Genomic DNA, 17,312 nt, shown 5'->3' with positions numbered 1-17,312 from the left:
AAAAACCACAATAACAACACTGGTCCGGCCGGGTTGAGTCAAACGATGATTTTTAATGATCACACGCGTGGGAGATGGACACCGTACGCAGACAGCATCAGATCTCAAAATGGTGGAGCATTGATCAAACTCTTATAGCCTCTAGTGGCCCCCACCTAATCATAAAAGCCTAAACATTCACATTCTTTCTCTCACACAGCGCCTAAGCTACGACCTTGGCTCCCTGTTTATCTGCTCCCGCTGAGATGGGGCAGAAAACTCCAGTATGTTCTGTTCTCGTCTAATCAGACAAATAAGGCGATGACTTTCTGCAAACAGTATTTCTCATAACTCAGCAGTATAATGCATCATAAAACAATATCATTCATTCACAATAAACCAGCAGTCTAATGTAATGCAACTCAGCTTAACAAATGCAATAGTTATCACCTTCTTCTAATTCAGGAGAATAATGCAAACTAAAACTACATAATAATTCACAATCTTTAATTAAGGGTCTAACATGGCATAAAATAATATTATAATCTGACAGTTGCTAGGAGATTGGCTCTCCAAAAATTGTTTCTGTTTATCTGGACATAGCGTTTCGTGGGAGAAACTTTTCGTCACTCATCCAAGTGACTTCTTCAGTCTCAGCTGACTGCAGGTTTCCCCAATCTTATAAACAGTAATGTACATGGCTGTGCCGTGGTGGCAGTTTGATGATTTATGTAGTGGAGATATCAAAGATAGGCACGGCTGTGGCACTGATTCAGTCTTTGAGCACTACAGTCACCCCGGTGTGTCGGCCAGAACACCACTTAAGGCCAAATTGTCCCAGAGTATGAAAGAAGGAGGGAGCTTGAGGTTCCGTTTGAGGCACTTTATTGTCACCACTCAATTTCTGGGGCTGTAAACACAGCGGATGTACATCGGTGTGTGTCTGTGTGTGTGTTTGGTTTCCTACAAAGGAAATAAACAAGGGAAATAACGATAAATAAAGAGAATAGACAAGTCAAATACTCAAATATAAACATAATACAACATAGTTAACATAATCACATATAAAGATCAGAAAAATATAATACTTTTCAAACTGCTCACACTATGCAACTAAATAGCATTAGTGCGAGGTTAAGCAACCGTCAGTACACAGGAACTACTTCCGGTAGTTGTACAAAATAAAAGCGTCCCCCATTATAATCCGCTATAATGCTCTTATTGTGAAGGGCAAGCGGGACGCCATACTTCCGGTCAAACTACGTTCGCTATTTTACTAATCCACGTACCTAATTGTTCGCTACAAACTCCGCTACTTCAAAGTAAACAATCACAAGCATCACATACAACATACAGAGAAGGTCTGATAACACAGGAATGACATTATGGACATATGAGCGACCGTACATGCGTCAACAAAGCTAAACCGGGGTAAGCTAACAACATAAATTAGCATATGAAATGAGAGTGAACTCACGCGTTGCATGCGTGGCCTACCGCTCCAACTACGGACTACATTAGCTCCTAAATTGTAACATACTACAGTACTGACACAAACAAAGGCAAAATACAACACAGGTCACTACTTACTTGTCATTTACGCACACCTAACATTCCCCAGGAATCAGTGCATCCCCTCCGGACCAACACTGCTCATCCGACATTAAACTGCCCACCTTACTAACCGGATGATGTCACTAGAAGGTGGGCTGGCCCAAACTGACAGAAGACTGAATATTACATGAACTTATATAAACTTATAAACACCAGTAAAACTATTCTATGAACTTTGGGGCCTTTTATACAATTTAGCTTGTTCAGCAGTCACAAGACCTGGACACCTTCAAGCCATTCAGTGGACCATGAACTCCTCTGTATACAAAGGTATTCTAGAGTCAAACATGAGGCCATTTGTACAACACCTATTGGCTCATGCTACGGGACAATGATCCCAAATGCAGCAGCAAATCTACAATTTGATGGCAGAAAAAGAAAAGGATCAAGGTGCTGCCACGAGCCAAATTCCAGACCTCAGTCTCATTGAAGTCCTGTGCCAGGACCTTCAGAGAGCTGTGCATAAACAGATGACTGCAAACTGCAATAAACTGAAGCAAAGTTGTAAAAGTGAGAGGGCAAAGATTCCTGCATCATGATGTAGTGACTGCTAAATTTATCCTGAACAAACTTTAAGTTGCTGCTGCTAAAGGTGGTTCTACAAGCTAATGAATCATGAGCTATTCTCAGATTTTCCACACACACTTCTTCATTTTGTCTTTGTTTATTTTTATTAATTTTTTAAATAATTTTAGAACCTTTTAAAGAGCAGAATGTTTTTCTAATATGTCCTAAAACACCGAAATCTTTTCCACTGCTGTATTGTTGACTGGATGATTGAAACAGCTCAGTTAGTTTGAAGCATTACTTCAATTAATATTACTTTCAGAGATCATAGGGAAATGAAAACTGTTTGTAAACAATCAGCTGTCAAGGCTGGTGAAGTTCAGTGCTTACTGCCGTGTGGCTACGACATGGAGCAGATGAGACGCTGCAGAGTGAAAGCTGCTCTTTTTCCTGCAGAGTAAGAGCGCCCTCTTCAGCCACTACACTAAAAAACAAACAGCCTGATTTCCTTTGCTGCCTGTTAATCTGGTTTTATTTGAGGCTTTTAGCTGTATGAAAAAATGTCAGCATCAAGAAAATATTAAAAACACCTCTGTCAGTACTTTGATATTATTATGAATATTATCATTGTTGTTGTTGCTTTTGAACTGTTTGATCCTATACTTGTATGGATATGTTGTGTCTTAAAAGCAGAACCAGGGGCAAGACCTACAAATTAGCTTTGGCTAGAAATCCTGTATGCACTGCATCAGCTGTATACGTGTTTAAATGCTGCAATGTTAATATGTGCCATCAAATAAACACAAATACAAAGCTATATGAGTCTCTGTGGTGGCTCTGAGGTTGGAAAACAGCAACAAAAATGAGGGGGAAAAAACAGTAAAACCTTTTAAAATATAGTTTAAAGTTCGTGTAATGATAATAATGATAATATTTCATTTTGTGAAAATGTTAGGGGCCAGGTTTTGTTTTTGTTTTGTTTTTTTCACATAAAGAATAGTTGAAGCAGGACTCTAAGGAGCAATTCTGAAATACCTGTACTGAGGAAGTGGCCATGAAATGGATTTTGATTTAAGCCATTTGAGTCTTCCTGTGATCATTAAAACAAGATAATTAGGATTTTTAATAAAAGTGTTTTTGCTGTGGTTCCTTTTGTCTTGTGTTAAATGAAGAGCACTTATTTACTTTCCAGAGATGCATTTTCGCGCCATTCTAAAAATTCACTCACTGTTTAGTTCAGCTGCAGCCACAAACATCTAGAACATCTCAAACCTCCAGGTCTATGTGCTTTTTTATATCAATAAGAACAAAATTTAATATGTCATATCTGAGGCCATTTTTAAATAATGTAATTATATAATGTAATTATATAATTTAACGAATAATTTAATTTAATTTAAATAATTTTAACCCCTCATTATAAAACATGAAATCCAGAGAGTAGGAGTTCTATAAAGTTTCATGTTTTGATTTTGACTGCCTATCAGTAGTGATGCAGACACTGTGCTGTAATGTTCAGTGGTGTCCAGCAGAGGGCGCAGCAGCTGTGGGGATTTTCCCTTTAACTCGGCAAAGTGTTGACCTTTGACCTCTGAGCTCCACCTCAAATTTATGACATCACAGGACAATCCCAGGCCTTCCTGAAGGAGGCAAAATGTGGACCAATCCACTTTCAACTATGCTATGAGTCACAAGGAGGTCAAAGGTCAGGCACAATCAGCAGCATGTTGACAGAAACTCTGTAATGTATGTGTGTGTGTGTGTGTGTGTGTGTGTGTGTGTGTGTGTGTGTGTGTGTGTGTGTCTGTTTCCTGACTTCCAGGTGTTTCCTGACTCCACCTTCTCTTGTTTTATAGACACACACACACACTCAAGCTCGAACTGCTATCTTTGTGAGGACCCTCCCTGAGATAATAGAGTCACATGTCCTTGAAAACCAGAACTGACCCCTCCAGCAGTCCTTTAAAGGTCCCAAAGGAGGACTGCCCACAGTCCTCACAAAGACAGAGAAACAATAGACACACAAAGTAGTTGTTTTGTTTTTTTTTCACTTCAGAGGACATCACACAACTTCCAACCTTTCCCGGGACTCCCACCCTAAAGTCCTCACCCAGAAACGGAATAACCTGTCTTATGGGGATGTGCTTTTTGTCCGTTAAAGGAAGTCAAGTCGCCACAGCATGACTGTGTAAACAGCATAAAACACACACAGGCACACTTGTGATGTTTTACCTTAAACACGCATACAGAAAGACACAAGATAAGAACGTGTTTACTCATCAAACAGAGAAGTTAATTTACTTTAATCACACTGTGGTGCTGTTCAGTTTTAAGCATTACACAGAGATGTATTTCTTATATTTTGCTCTGCCCATTAACACAAATACAGTCCTGTATTTTTCAGATTTTTCCAGTTGTTAAGGATAGCTAAATTAACTATCAGTAGCTCCTGTGTGCAGTAAACCCATGAATGTGCACACAGCTCCCACTACTATACTCTGAACCTGAAAACTGACAGATTCTTAATGAAGTTCTGCAACATCTGCTGAATCTAATGTAATTTATGAATTTTTATTCTAGTGGACATCAAAAGCGATGGTTTCTGTAAAAAATGAAGATCATATCGATCTTATCTTTGCTGGAAGCATGATGCTGCACGTTCCCCAAAATTTGACATGACTCTGTTCAAGTGTGGCTGGAATTTACTATCTTGATTAAAATGATAAGAGAGCAGTTTTCCTACAGTCTCTGAAGCGCTGCTCATAAGTCCCTCTTAGATTGAATCACTCAGTTTGGATTGCATCAGTTATAACAGCTGATCAACCCTCAGGGTGACTGTGGTCTGGGAAACAGACGGACTGCTCCTTTAACTCCTCCACCATCAGGGGACGACATGGCGCCAGAGATCGTCTCGAAGTAAGATGATTCACTCCACCAGTCCTTCAGTTAGCGACCCTGTAGACTCAGAGTTCATTACCGGCTCATGCCTTTACGTTCCCCACTGATCCCAGAGCAAGTCACCACTGTCACGGCAGCACTGGACGATTTTCAGCTTTTAATTAAATTATGTATGTATTCTGAATTATGTGCGTTATTTATTAAACATAAAGGTTTTTAGTTGAACACAAAGAGAAGCAGGTTTAAAATGTAATGCACTTATTTATAGAGACGCTCAGATCAGCTTCATTTCAACATGGAAACACTGGCATGACGTGTTCAACCATAATGTAGCTCCTTGTTCCGGTTGTCATGTTGCTTATGAGCATCTTTAATGATGAACGCTTTTACTAGTTTTTTCATCACTGGTGGTAAAAGTAACACTTTGTTACATTTTTGTTACAAAGTCCCGCGCGGTCAACTACAATGTACCTAAAAGTATCATAAGTCACGTGTGCGAGCAGAGTGAGACCTCTGTCCGTCTGTCTGTCTGTGAGCGTCCCAGCTCCGTCACGGGGACGCGCCCGCACACACACGCACTCACCCGCCGCGCGGCCAGGCCACCGGCCAGCCTCTCCGCCTCTCTCCCCTTCTCTTCTCTCTCCTTTTCCTCCATTTTTCCGTTCAAACTCTCCGCTCACTCCCGGCTCGCCGCTCGAGGCCCGCTCCACGCGGACAGGAGCGCGAGGAGGCGGACTGACCACCGGATTAGCAACTTTTTCCAGCGACGGGCTGTCCCGGAGCTGCCGTGATTCACCGCCCCAGCAGCCAGCGGTGGGCCTCAACTTTCCCCAGCCTGGGCTCACCGGACGGTGACGTCAGCCCGGAGAAAAGTTGAGCTCGAGGCGCCGGTGCTGCCGTTATTCCCGGGAGCAGCTCCGGTTAGTGTACGCTGGAACTTTTCTGTGAGGCAGCAGCGCCCCCACCCAAATCCCTCCACCCCCACCCTCTCTGCCCGGCTGTCCCGGTACCGACAGGCCCGCACCGGGACCGGAACCAAGAGAGGCTGCTGCCCCGCGTGCCTTTGTTTGTTTATTTGTTTGATTTTACTGAAGGTGGACATGGAGAGAGAGTGAGCGGGGCATCGTGTGGCTTCCACGAGACTCACGGTTTCCTCCGGTCCTGTACAGGTGAGTCATCTCCGGTAACGGGATCCAATCAGAGCGGAGCACGCGCACACATAGTTATTAATGCTGTTATTATGACTGAGGTACTTTTACTGCACTTTTCCACCTTTATGTGTTATTAATTCATTTAAGCGTTAATTCTTCTTTTCGTGTATTCATATTTTCATTCATTTGTCGTTTTTATTCATTTGGAAAACAGATTCGGTTAGTTTAGAAGTTCAACTTTACAGTAAATAAAAGTTTAGAAACTTAAGAACAGTAAATACAAATAAACAACCTGTGGATTTAGTTCATTTCAACTCATTTTTATTCATAATTTAAAGTGTGAGGGGTTTCTTGCCCCGCATGTTAAATATCTTAGTTGTTCTAAATGTATTTTTCATTATTTTGAGCACAAATGTCTCCATTTGTTTCAAGCACAATCCTGTAAAGAATGCAAATCTCTGCGGATTTATGCATCTGAAAAGGAAGACCTGCTGATTTATTTCCTCTTGTTTTATTATAAAGTGAATAATGGGGCTGGAGCTAAGACTAAATGAGATGCATCACCTTGAAAGCGGCACCATGTCTCAGAGTTAAAGCTGCCCGCTGATAATGAAAATGATAATAGTTTGCAGCAGTGCTCTGTGAAGGTCAGGCTTTGATAATCAGTGTCATGTTTTTTGGTATTCTTGGTATTCTCAGGTAATCTGCAGTTGTATTGCTAAATGTTAGTTGGAGCTCAATCTGTGCTAAAGAACATTTTCATTATTGATTAATCTGCAGATTATTTTCTCGGTTAGCCGTCTTGTCTGAATCAGATAAAGATTATCAGAAGACACAAAGTCTGTGATGTCAGCAGGGATTAATACAAAATATTAAACATTACATCATCAAATTATAACGAAAACTAAACTAAATCTACTTTAAACACATTTTCATTCATCAGAACCAAAGCCTGCATATAAAAGATGGACACAGCTACTGCGACATCGCCCACTGGTTTCTGGATCCAGAAGTGATGTCTGTCACTAGAACATATGCACCAACTTTTTCTAAACATTGGCAAAGCGGGTTTCTTCCTGTTCCTGCATTTCACAATAAAAGCTCAGATGCATTCCAGCACATTTACACTCACCTAATTGGTCGCTTTGTGCACAGTGATGTAACAACAGCTTTATACCAGTTACATAAGTGCTGAATAATCTGTGACTCTTGGGGTTTGTATTTGTGTTAGAACTAGGGCTGTGCGATATGACCAAAATCTCATATCCCGATATAAGAATTCTATCGTCCGATAACGATATAAAATCACAAAAATGTAACATTTTCTGTAAATTCTGTGAATCTCGGGCAGCTCGACTTGCGTGAAGTGTTTCCAGCTGGGCGTCGTGTACCTGGAGTCGAGTGTTTTAACAGATGCATGAAACTATACATTTTTAGACATAAGTTGTAACGGCCGCCGTTTTCTTTGTGAGTATTTATTACACGGCGTGCTGCGGGGAAAAGCCTGTTCTAACGTTTGAGTCTAAAGTTTATTTTTTAGCACCTGGCGGCTCTTTTTTGCTTCTCATCCGTAAACACTCTGCATCTTTCACGTGATTCAGTTTATTTTGAAAAGTCTCAACAGGATCTTGAGCTTTATTGTGAAAGGTTTATGTTGAAAATAAACAAGCGGACACGCGGTGGTTTTACCGTCGTTGTTGCTAACGTACAACGCATAAAAACAAGCGCTTGTCTGTCTGTAGTGTGGTTATATTAAATGTAAGAGAAAGAGAGAACTTTAAGAAATTAACCCTTTAAGACCTACCATAGAACCAAGTCCGCCAGAGCTTATATTATATTTTTACATGTTGTGGAGCCATTTTTGGGAGCATTTCAAGTTGATATACATCAATACAACCATTCTAGCCCAAATTTTAATAATATGTCTGCATTAAGTGCATAGTAATTACATAAATTGCAAAAAAGTGCAATAAACTACAAAAAAATGTAAAATCGTTTTTGCTTTTTTAACATATATTTCTATTTAGAGAAATTTAAGAGGCTTATCCCTCAAAACTGTAAATACAAAAAAGTTGCACAAAATAGTTTCCCACCACAGGAAATTTATTTTGAGTGTCTTCATAGTTTTATTTTTGAAATAAAATGCAGGAAAAACGAAAAAAAAATATTATAATGCAAATTTGCAAAAAAGCAGCATATGCATCAAAATAAACTATTTCCAGCAGTGCAATATGAGTCCTAAGCATCCCAGAAATGACAGAGAAAGTCATAAAGTCAAACAATACTTTTAAAAACACCAGTATAGGCTCATAAGGCCCTGATGGTAAAAAAAACTACATTTCTGCAAAATGACGTCACTTCTGGTTTCGGGCAGGTCATGGCGGACATGCGATAGTTTGCGCTGATGGACGTAGAAAGTGTTACAAACAGCTGATCGGATCGGCAAAGCGTGTTTCTGGAATATTATGTTTTTGTTGCTGCAAGTGCTTTTTATGCAGTTTTTGCAAAGCTATATGTGGAAGGAAACTGTGACCTAGGACAAGCTGATGGCATAAGATGTAAGTACAACTCCTCCGGTTTCATATGCAAAAAAAATTATTGCGCTAGCTTACGTGGTCGCAGTGCTACCGGGATTTAAAAATAGTTATGCAAAACGGAGCGTGCCCGCTCCGACCGGCTTTAAAGGGTTAATATAGCCACTACAGTGACCATCAAAATAATGAAAAAATATTGCCGTAAACAGTAGGGCTGCACGATTAATCGTTAGAAAATCGCGATCTCAATTCATGTGCGATCTTATTTCCAAATGACAACGATTTAAAAAAAAAAAAAAAAAGACGACGACGATTGTACCGCATTTTGATCCGGGACGTAATCTGCATGAAAACAAGCGCTCACTCTTCCTGCTCAACAAATGACAAGGGCGGAGCCTTATACCACGTGATACAGAAGCTGTGCTGTGTGATGCTAAAATTAGCAGGGAAAAAACAACGGAGAACACGTCAGGGATGACGAGAAAGTAACTGGAGAAAATCCGTCCCGGTCAACCACCCAAACATCAATAACGGGAACCTTATACAGCGCTTCCCTATACCCGTCGAACTCCCGCAGGCACAAAGAAATTACGGAGGCTATCACTTATCACCTGACCAAAGATATGGCTCCCATCAACACTGTGCAAAACGAGGGATTTAGGAAAATGATCAAAACCCTAGACAAACGCTACACAGTGCCGTCCCGCAACTATTTTTCTATTGTTGCACTACCTGCTCTATACACGCAGTGTCGAGCAACGGTGGAGACGGAATTTCAAGCAGTACAACAACAAAACGTGAGACATTTGTTGTTTTTATGTTTATTTATTGTTTTTATGTTCAGTCTCAACTGTTACGAAGTTGATGTGCAGTTAATAAGTGCAATAAATATTTATATTGGAAAAGAAAATCGTGAGAGAATCGTGATCTCAATTCTAAGCCAAAAAATCGTGATTCTCATTTTATGCAAAATCGTGCAGCCCTAGTAAACAGTTTATTTTGCGACACCACGAAACAAACGATAGCGTAAAATGAAACGATAGACGTTTTTATATCGTCATCCGATATATATCGTTATATCGAACAGCCCTAGTTAGAACATATTAAAATAATAATAATTTACACATTTAGACCAAGCTGAATAAAAAACAGATCTTTACACTGGTCATTGTGCATTATGTGAGTTTACATTAAGGTAATTTACATTAGCACAATGCTTCTGTGCATGCATGTGCATCGACACAAACATACAGATGATAGCTTATTTCATCCGTTCGCTTCTCAGAAACAACAGAAACAAGGAAAGCTTGATAATTCTGAACTGAGATCCTGAACTGGTCGTTTGCTACAAATCACTAAAGATACAGCTCATGTGACTCACTCTGTTCAGGTATTTACTTTGTATACACGGATTAAAATGGTCTAATGTTCATCATACAGTGTAAAGCAGTTTCTCTGGGAATACATCTTTGTTTTAACGTGTTTTATTAACACAAAATAACAATGTTAACATTCGTCAGGCCTTTGTTTACTGTATCTACATCAGCCTGAGGGAGAAAAACGTTGCCCTCATCTGCTTTTGTCAGTCCTTCATTTTCATTTGTGATTAGTCAGTTACTGAGTCAGTTTCCAAACAGCCGCTAATATTATGTTTCTGCATTGAGAAATCACAGCTGAGGCTCGTGTTTCCAGTTTCTCCGTGCCGCTCAGTCCTGCGCCGAGATGATCGAGGTGATCAGACGGGGCTGTCGGCGTGCTTTCAAGTGCATTTCTTAGCTTTTATTTTGAAACTTGTGTTTACTAAACTGCCAACAAATCGGCTCTTTCAAAGAACTGCCTTTTATCTCATCCTCAGGTTGTTTACTCACCGTTACATCAATGTCATAGCTGTTCATGTGACCATAAGTATGTGGACGAATGGACTTACTTCATCCCAGAAGCAGGAGCATTAATCTGCTCATTGTTTACAGATGTAGTCGGCTTAAATCCTGCTATTACCTGCTGAACTTTGCCCTCAGCATGAGCACAGGTGTGTCCACATACTTCTGGCCCCGCAGAGTTCAGCATATTGAGACTCTCCTCTGCCGCTGCTCATGTCGGCCTCGCTAAAGTTAGCCCAGGACGCTAAAGCATTTCTCAGCTGGCATCTGAGTTATCTGTGTGTGTGTGTGTGTGTGTGTGTGTGTGTGTGTGTGTGTGTGTGTATTTTTAGCTGCATGCTGTTTGAATTCTGCTCTGACGTTATTGGGTAACGCCACAAAACCTTAAACAAACCGTCTCCTCGTCATGTCAGAGTGTGGATATCTATCTTTGTTTGTGGTTTAGATGAGGGAAATAAGGACTATTTCGCTGGTCCTCACTGTCTGAGAGAGGAAGTATACACATGTCAGAGGCTGGGTGGTGCTTCTCAACCATAGACTGTAGATAAAAGATGGATGTAGTTGTATGTATTCAACCTAATAGGTCAAATGTCGTTTTTTGAGGACTTCATCTGAGCTTTTTATCCTTTGCTGTCTTGGTGTTTGATGACTGAGGGGAGGACCTGATGGAGAAACTGGTGACTTGTCAGATCCCCCACCCTAAATCTTCACTCCTTTCCTTCACACCTCTGTCATCCTGTTTGGCTCAAACCAACGACTAAGACCATAAACTCATCAGAAATGTTCATGGAGCTCAGAGTTCCCTCACTTTATATATTTAAAGGTAATTTAATTAAAAATAATCTGTCTTTCAAAAAAAAAAAAAGTTTTTCCAAAGTCTGTGGGTAGTTGTGTAAAATAATTGTGACCGAAGATGTTTATTATGATTTTGGCCTCCACGGACTGTATATAAAAGATGGATGCATTGTTTTGATCAGAAGACTATTTTCAAAATAAATAGGTTATTTTCAAACTAAAAGCTCCTACTACTGGGATGCTATAATGCTGTGAAATTTCAAAATAAAAGCCCTCTGGTAGTTTAACGAGTTAATGGGTATGTTTTAAGAGACAAATTTTAAAAACTCAAAAGCATGTTGTTTAGGTCTTTTCATCATTTCATGTTTTTTGATTAACTTCTCAACCACCGTCTCCATTCAGGTTTTGTAACCAAACTATTCACCTCCAGCTTTTCAGCTGAAAGCTGCAGACCGAGTCTGCCATAACAACAGTCTCACTGCAATTTCTCCACAAATTATAAAGTAAAGTTTGTTTTTTTTCCCCCAGACCAAGAACAGCACATTTCAGTGTTTCCTAACAAAGAAAGAAGAAAGCAAAATTAAACTAGCTTTTGAAAAAAGTTTTTGTGACCCCAAGCGTTCCCTCGCTGAGTTGTCTTACTGTTAACCGTTCCCTGAAAACAGCAGGACGCTTTCAGGGAACATTTGATAATTCTTCTTTGTGGGTTTGCGGTCAGAAAGTTGAAATGATTCCTGAAAGCTTCAGATCACAGTCAGAGTCAAGTTCATTAGTCACCACATATACGATACACATAGAAACTGGGAGGAGTGACTGGGAAACTGGAGACTGCAGGTGGATGCTGGGGCGGAGGAGGGGTTAAAAAAAGCAGTAGGATCTGCCTAACCTGCAGATCCTGCAGGTTACACCAACACTGGGAGGGTGTTTGGTGGAGAGGCAGGAGCTGTCTGTGCAAACAGCTGTTTGTAATGTGGATGGTGAAAGAAATGAGCTGCAGCACTGACGATGAGCAAATGCAGAGCTTATTTTCATAATGCAGTCTTCTAGGAAACGTGCTGGATTGCCAAATAGTCGTTCCATGCATGTATGAGTGTTGTGTTGCAAGAGTTGAAACATCACTGGTGTTTTCAGAACTCTGGTCCTCAATATGAGGCCTGCAGACCAGTGGTGGCCCCGCCAAACATCCACACTATGTAAAGCAGCACAACATGAGACTGAAGGAGAGTCTCTCTTCAGGTAAAATTCTTCTGTTTGAGCCGTCACCAGTCTAAACCTTCCTAACATAAACAAATTCATGTGGCGTTAAGAAATACCACCTCACTCATGGTGACACCATCAATCAGTACGAAGCTGACAGCCACCAGCCTGAGCCAGCATTATTGTCTGAGCAGACATTAATCATACGCACATGGCATCCTAAAACTGGCACTCATTCAACATTTTTGCAGCAGAGCATCACTGCTGCTGGTTTCTGATGGAAACAAATACGGCTGCAGCGGATTGTGGAGGTGATTGGAGATCAAGCATGAGCCTGACTGCAAAGTGGTAAAGTTCAGCCTCCTCCTGCCCACCTGTGTTTACAGGTTTCCTGCTTCTTCTCTTAAATCTCTAAACTTGTTAACCAGCAGCTGTTCCCAGGCAATCCGATTACTGATAAGGACCACATAGAAGAGAAAAGCTCTTTTATGAAGACTGAACACTGAAACATCATTTAGATGTTTCCTTATTCATATGGAGAAGAGAAAGTTTGAGGAAAAGAAAGAAAACTAATGATTGCCGAAGCTTAATTTGCGTTGATGACTTTTAGTCTGACCGGATAGAAAAAAATGATGCTTCAGTTATGATGTTTGGACTTGTTTTTCCTCTGAACAGACATCAAACTGCAACCTGACAAACAGGACAGGATGTTTGCTGCAATTAGTTAATGACTTTATTTGGTTTGTCCCATTTCCTGTTTTGTCTTCTTCTGTCTGAGGCTGTTGAAAGCTGGAGTCTTAAACTACAAATGTTGTTGTGTACATATCAGGCTGGGCTGCTCCGCTGCTCCATTTTAAACTTAAAGTGAAACTTATGTTGCTCTGTGGAAGAAACTTTGAAACCAAACTGTTCCCAGATGGCTGAACTGGTTTCAGCTTCATCTTTCTGTCAATCCGGCTCAAACTGACCTGCCACAACCTGTTGGGGAGTGAGTCTGGGGCTTTTAGAGAGAGGGCTGGTTTTATAACATCAGACCAAAGGAGAAAAGTTTGCAAAAAAGGAATGCAAGCATTAAAAGCTTTCTTTGGATTGTCTTGTTTTTATAGTCATTAGAAGCCAGTGGTTCTATATTTAGAGTTGTTGCACAGCTGTAATGTCAGAGTAAAAGGACCTGTTGTTTTGATTCAACTCCTCAAACATCAGGACTCAGTGCTGTTCTCTCTCATCTGCAGGATTTATGCCTATGTTGGACCAACAAATAAAGCCATGTAAATAGAAGCCCTTTAGCTTAGTGTAGCTTTTTGAAAGTGTTTGAGGCCTGATGGAAGAGGGAAGTCATTGACTAGTCCTGACTGTAAACTGATGTATTCATGACCAACTAAAATCATAGACAGTTATAAAAGATGCCAAAGCTACCATGTTGGTTTGTTGGAGTCGGAGCTGATCGTATTTGGTTGAGAAGGTGGTCATCAGCCATCTTTGTTATCAGTCAGGATCACAGCTGCTACTTAGTGTTAACTAGCATCCATCCATGCATCCATCCATCCATCCATCCATCCATCCATCCTACCAGTTCAGGGGTCAGGGGAGCACTGTAGCCTCTCCCAGCAGTCATAAGGGAGAGGCAGGCTGTGTTGAGGCAATTTCACCTAACAATACCGGAGCTCAGAGTCTTGGACAGCTTGTGCAAAGATCATTGTTTATTCTGTAAAGTTGGAAATCGCAACATGGAAGTCTATGGGGACTGAGTCACTTTTTGGAGACTGCCTCAAGTGGCCACTAAAGAAACTGCAACTTTGTTTTCCTGCTTTTGGGGGGTTTGATGAGTCTGACTGTGTGAAAGTGTGAGGCTTTCATTATCCACGCTGAGTCTGCACTGTTAATATCTCCCACTGCACTGAAAGCAGCACGGGGTTCCAGGTCATGTGACCAGGATGCAAAGCCAGCTCTGATCAAACAGTGTAAAAAATGTTGTGCAAACTGGGCGTCGAGTGCAGCCGATGGCTATCTTTAGCTTTCTGTGTGTATATGTTACCATAGGACGTGTGTGTGTGCGGTATGAAGACCATTCATTATCACATTCCTCCACAGAGGCCGGCACATGGGAGCGGAGCTGTGGGAGTTTGAACACATGACTGTCAGATGGTGATGATGTCTTTACAGCAGATCAATAATCAACCCGTGAGATGTTTTTCTCTGCGGGATGATCCCACAGAAAACTGAACAGTGTCCTTTAATCTGTGAAGTTTTTTATGGAAACAGTGTTTATGAATAAACTTCAGTAGAGTGAAGAAATCCACACGTTTCCAATTTACTCAGGGTTTAATGTCTGAAGTTAATCGAGCATATATGTGCTTTAAAGCCACAGAAAACAGCCACTCGTTGCATGTGCAGAAGTCACCTGAGAATCTGTCAGTTTTTAAGTTTTCTTCAGTATCACATTAATAAAGTGAACTGTGTCCTTACATTTATGACTTCACTGCATAGAGGTGCTGTTCAGGCCTCATTCGGCTTTGTTTAAAGTGGTTTTTTGGATCATTTCTGTAGTGCTTTACATGAACACGTGTTTAGTTACTGGCTAAAGTTTGCATTTGTCCTTCACTCAGTGATCTGAGGAGACTGCACGGTGGAAGGAGTTTGTTTCCTGTATGCTGAGCTGTCGTGTTGTTGTCTCAGGGTGTCACAGCGATATTGCAGCTGTGACAAACACAGAGATGCGTTTGTGCAGGTCCTCATTTAAAGGACTACAAAGTCTGAATCAGGATGTTGGAGGGGTCAAAGTGTATTGACAGCAAGGTTTACCTGTGATGTGACGTCGGGGGAGAGCTGGCCTCCTGCTGCTGTTACCACTGTGACTCCCAGCATCCATCACTCCTGGTTGGCCTGAGCTCCACTCCTGCGAGTCCATACCTATCAAGTTTTTGATAAATGTTTAAGAGAACACCTACTGTCATCCTTTAGATGTTTTTTGAGGGAACTGATGACAGCAGGGACCTGAAATTTTGTATGTTTCCCACTAAAAAGTGAATTTTTCTTCTGGAAGATTTTCTTGAACCCCTGTGAAGGTTATGTTGGAGGCTTCTGATCCAAATATTATTCTGGAGTTCTACTTGAGATCAGATTGGACTTTTTAAACTAAAAAGTTGTATGTCTTGAACTTGTTCACCAAAGGCTCACTTTTACTCACCTTTAAGTCCCACTCACACTGACCTCATAGTAACCACCTGTTGCTAGGGGAAAATGTGCATGCGCCAGCTGTGTGTGTGTTGCTGACGAGTCTCCAGGCTTGTGTGACTTTGGCCTTACTCGACCTACAGCACACAGCGAGTTTACTGACTGTGTTTACTGACTGTGTTTACAGACGACTGCTCCTTTTATTGATTTCTCTTGCTGACCGTCCTTTCCCTTACGTTCTTGCTGTTGTTCAGAAAGCCGAGTCTCTCTAAGGTTACCTGGGAGCGCGCAGGTAGCGTGAGCAGGTAAACACGAGCGAGCGCGGGACTTTTCCAGTTTCCCTTCAGTCGCTTGAACTCTTGTTATTGGTGAAGTTTCCCAGGTCGTGTTTATATCTGCAGATGCAGTTTCGTGTTTCAGGCTGAGATGGTTGTCGTCACATGACGCCATCAGAGAGGCATCTGATCGCCTCACGTGCGTCCTCCTTTCTTTACCACCTTTGTGTGAAAACTTGTCTTTGAGTCTGAGCTGCTGCTTCAGTGCAGAGAGAGACAGATGTTGAGCCTGAGACGGATTCTCTGCAAGACTGCGGCTGCCTCTGTTTCCAGACTCCTGCTCATGTGGTGTGACTCTGTGTGTGTGTGTTGTGTAATTTCTGTCTGAGTGCGCTCTGTCTCTGTCTGAGAGGTAGCTGATTGGCTGGCAGACGATCCAGCTGGCTTAGCTGTGAGATTAAAGGCGAGAGCCGCAACAACGAGCACGGCTGGATGTTTTTTCCCGTGAAGCTGGAAACCCCTTTGTTTCCCTGCATGTTTAAACAGCTGGTTAGTCTGTCCAACAGCAGCTCGACCAACCGGGCCTGTTCCACCGCAACACTCTGAATCACTCCCTCTGTGTGTGTGTGTGTGTGTGTGTGTGTGTGTGTGTGTGTGTGTGTGTGTGTGTGTGTGTGTGCTGGGATGCCTGTGGCGTGAAGTCAGCGTTTCTGCCGGGCTCTATGGTATGAAGGCTGCTTGCTCACCTAGACACACACACACACACACACACACACACACACACACACACACACAATCCAGTATCTGTGTCCACCATCTTGTCTGTTAGCAGAGTAAACACACACACACACTGCAGTTGCTGGTCTGTGTGCATGCTGCATTCACTGTCCCCTTACAGCAAAGGACATTAGAATCATTAGGAGTTCAGTTTGAGTCATTAAAGATTAAAATAACTCACATCTGTTCACATCTGTCTGTGATCAGCTGTTGGTAGAGGAGAAACCACGAGAGATCAACAATAATCTTTAAAATAATTAATTATTAATTGTGTTGATAGGCACGAAATATGTACATTAAAAATGTCAAACAAATATTATCGCTGGAAATTTTAAATAATGAAGAATGAAATAAAGTATTAGGAAAGTAATACCAGATATTACTGTTTAAAGATTGTAATTGAAACTGGAACTCGTTTATTTAAAAGGGCAAAAAAACGTATGGGAAAAACCAAAAATTATTACAAATATTGAAAAATATCTTGAAAATTAATAATTTAATGTCACAATGTCTATGAAATGTTAAGAAAAT

The 17,312-nt window shown here is 41.2% G+C and overlaps 1 protein-coding gene and 1 long non-coding RNA gene across 2 annotated transcripts in view; one reads left to right on the top strand and one right to left on the bottom strand.

Moving 5' to 3' along the window:
* Positions 1 to 33: 33 nt before the first annotated feature.
* Positions 34 to 1,704, bottom strand: LOC146389821 (uncharacterized). The gene is made up of 2 exons (XR_014798543.1): positions 1,570 to 1,704; positions 34 to 942 (listed from the first exon to the last, which is right to left on the bottom strand). It is a non-coding gene; the product is annotated as an uncharacterized LOC146389821 (long non-coding RNA).
* Positions 1,705 to 5,568: 3,864 nt separating this feature from the next.
* The window catches only part of LOC146389820 (kinesin-like protein KIF1C), a 33,032-nt gene continuing 21,288 nt past the window's right edge, over positions 5,569 to 17,312 (top strand). Inside the window, exon 1 of the mRNA XM_084912497.1 lies at positions 5,569 to 6,167. The gene's annotated coding sequence lies outside the window, so the exon portion shown is untranslated. The remainder of the gene's footprint in view (positions 6,168 to 17,312) is intronic.

The sequence above is a fragment of the Perissodus microlepis genome, chromosome 3 (genome assembly GCF_051167445.1).
Source record: "Perissodus microlepis isolate ML-2025 ecotype Zambia chromosome 3, ASM5116744v1, whole genome shotgun sequence".
NCBI lineage: Eukaryota > Metazoa > Chordata > Actinopteri > Cichliformes > Cichlidae > Perissodus > Perissodus microlepis.
This window is presented reverse-complemented; position numbering and strand designations above follow the sequence as displayed.